We start from the raw sequence: 3367 nt of genomic DNA, 5'->3' as shown, positions 1-3367 counted from the left end.
TTTTGTTTCTTGAGTGCTCTGTTGTGAGGAAGAATTATTGGCCAGAAGACACACGGGCTATTTCTGGTATCTTCAAAGTTTGGGAGAAGATTTGTAGCTCGGGTGCTCGTTGTTGTGGTTCTGTTTGCAACACAAATTCCCAGCTCAGCGAACAGAACCACAACATTTCTGGTATCTTTTGCAATAGTGAGAATGGTCTGAGAGAAGAGATGGAGCACTTGATTTAAATGACTGAGACAATGCAACCTTTCCTTTTGTAATGATCCTCCAGTAGTGCAAAAGCTCCTCATTAATGAGCATGCAACTTTTTTCACTATCTTTGAACAAATTATCTGGAATGCGTTCTGATACACTCTCAGTACCACTTGTTGAATTGCAGCTTTGATTGTACAATGTCCTGAATCACAAAAGTGGAAGTCCTGCACAGATTCACAATGATCAAACCCAGCTATATCTCGCAATTATTATCAGATCACGTTATGTCAAAATATCTCCAGTTTTGTCAAGAATTGTCAAAAAGTCATAACTTTGAGGTTTTATGATCATAAAAGTTATTTATAAATGTTGGAAGTGACCAATCGATCTGGACTGAGTGTTCACAAACCATTTGGAATGGTGAGGACAGTGAAAGGTGAGAGTTTCCTTTAATGCTTATTGTAACAGGCTTGAGCAGGACAGCATACTATACAACTGACCAATGTATCCAGCGATGGTCAGGTAACTGAACAACACAGATAGGTAAAATTTGAAAAGCAATACATGCAACAGCATAACAATTTTCTTGAAAGCTATATTTAGTATTATTCAGGGCACAAAAATTATACATTGTTAACAAATTATTGACTGTGATCCAGGAGATCCAGGACACATTGTTGGTTACCGTTATTCATTGGAACCTGATGCTTTCGTCCCTCTCCATTGATGTAGATAGGGGTCTGCCCTCCATCTTGCTTCCTGAAGTCAATGATCAGTTCTTCTGTTTTGCAGACATTGAGACAAAAATTGTTATTATTGCACTATGAAACCAAGCACGCTATCGACTTCCTATATTCTGACTCATCATTATTTGATATGCAGCCTACAACCATGATGTCATCAGCAAACTTGTAGATGTTCGTATGAAATGTGGCCAATCAGTCATGTGTACAGGGAGTGTTTGGGGGCTGAGGATGCATCCTTACGGGGCCGCAGTGTTGAGAATTATTGTAGAAGAGGTGCAGTTAGCTACTTTCACTGATTGCGGTCTGTGCGTCAGGAAACTGAGGATACAGTTGTAGAACTGCCCTTGGTCTCTGAGTTTTGAGATTAGTTCAATTGGGATTATAATGTTGAAGGCGGAGCTGCAGTTGATTAGTAGGAGCCTGATGTAGGTATCCTTGTTATCTAGATGTTCCAGGGACAAATGTAGGGCGAGGGAATTGTGTCCACTGTGGGCCTGTTCTGCTGACCGGTAAATTGCAAGGGAATGAAGTAGTGTTATCATGTTGCTCCACCTCTTTCTCCTTTCATTCCATTCCTCATGTGGACTCTTCGTTCCATTACCTGCTGCATCTAATGTTGGCTCTCATTACTTGGATTTATTCCTCAATTGAATTATTTTTATAACTGGATATTTCACTGCATATATTAACTGGTCTCTGAATGCTCTCTGCGTCACCACATAAATAAAAGCATTTGTGCTGCAACTCAGGTTCCGCAGCATGAATGCGATTCTTTCAAATGTACGAAAAGCAGTGTAATTCAAAGAATTAGCAGCACTAAACATATATAAAATGTACCCCAACCAGAGAAGTATGAAGCTTGCACATATGGCAAAGAGTAAAATGGCAGATTTCTTTCTGCTCTCCAGCTCTGGGTCATTCTCTATTTTTCTCTGACCTTTCAGTTCCACACGCACCTTAATTGCCTCGAAGATTTGTCTGACAGTCAGGACATTGATAAATAGAATAAAAGTGAATGGGAACATTGGTGTTAAAAATTGTTCAAAATATTTGAAACTTGCCCACTGACGGCTATTATAATAACTGCGTGTGGTAAAACAGTACCATGGAACATTGTTGATGATCCTTCCAGGTTTAAATCGGAAGTAGTTAGGAATGTTCTTTAAGGAAAAGAAAATATAAATTGTTGCTAGAACCCTCATTGCAGTTTTCTTTGTGCAATACTTAGTTTTCATCTGATGAAAACAGATGGCAACAAATCGATCAAAAGAAAAAGCAGCAGTGAACCAGACAGAACAATCAATGGCTGAGCAGGTCAAGACATAGATAACTCTGCAAACAGGAGTGATGTTCAGGAAACAGCGTGGATAATAATAAGACACAAATCTATCAAGTACGATATCAAAAACGATGAACAGTAGATCAGATGTTGCCATGGCCACCAGATAGCGAATGGTGCATGTAGAAAGACCACACTTGCCCCGAGTCAAGAGTGCAATCACCACTAGACTCCCTGTAAGAGAGAGAAAGGAGAAAAAGAGACTTGAAGTTACAATCTGGGCTCAGGCACAGAGAGTAAGTAATGGCAAGAAGGTCGTTGTTATAAACCACATGAAGTATCGAATCTGAACCTCAGTAGCAAACTCTCTAAATGAATCATTTGCACATTTAAAAGACCGAGGTAAGAACATGAGTGATAGTTTATTCATAGCAAGATGGTCACATATTCAATGTTTTGTTCGGGTTGGCAGTGGTTGGTTTGAGCTGTTTTATAGGTTACTCTTACTGGTTGGATTTTCCTATAGGACTGCAACATCTACACAAAGGCACCTTGCATGAGTAAATCAACAATGTTGTACATTTAGCACAAACATTGATTGCAAAATTCTTGCAATCAGTTTTGGAGTTTCCACAGCTCAGATTGCGTCTAGAATTTTAGGTCCACACTGTATGAACTATAATATGGGATATTAAATCACTTCACAGTGACCGGGAGTGGATGCACTCCACAATATGAAATTTTAAAAAATGATAAAATTTTGAGTCCATCCCACGTGTACAGGATTGAACATACCAACAATTTTATCCATGGAAGTATTCAGCAGTGAATCCAGGCACCATACCCCAGGTTAGGTGCCTACCACAATCATAAGAATTTCAATATTTGGCACGGAGTCCCTGACCTGTCTGAGACTGTACTCCACTGCTCCCACCCAAATCCATGCAGCGTTGCTCATTGCAACTTTCTAGTTTAGAATTCACACTTTTTATCTGGGATGAAGCAAAGCTTCCTGCCTGATGTCCAGGCTCTCTCACACAAGCTCCTCTCCTTGTGACCAGAGATCCTCCTCCCAGATTCAGAGCACATGCTGGGGCTAAGAATGTCCATAGGTTACCCAACACACACCTTGGAAATCATGAGAATG

At 40.1% G+C, this 3367-nt stretch overlaps 1 pseudogene; it reads right to left on the bottom strand.

Annotated features, from left to right (window-relative positions):
* Positions 1-1567: 1567 nt before the first annotated feature.
* On the bottom strand, positions 1568-2632 carry LOC148146282 (putative G protein-coupled receptor 139; annotated as a pseudogene).
* Between the last annotated feature and the right edge of the window lie 735 nt (positions 2633-3367).

Source organism: Chiloscyllium plagiosum, unplaced genomic scaffold (assembly GCF_037043375.1).
Source record: "Chiloscyllium plagiosum isolate Xiang-an unplaced genomic scaffold, Cpla_swu_hap1 HiC_scaffold_21, whole genome shotgun sequence".
NCBI lineage: Eukaryota > Metazoa > Chordata > Chondrichthyes > Orectolobiformes > Hemiscylliidae > Chiloscyllium > Chiloscyllium plagiosum.
This window is presented reverse-complemented; position numbering and strand designations above follow the sequence as displayed.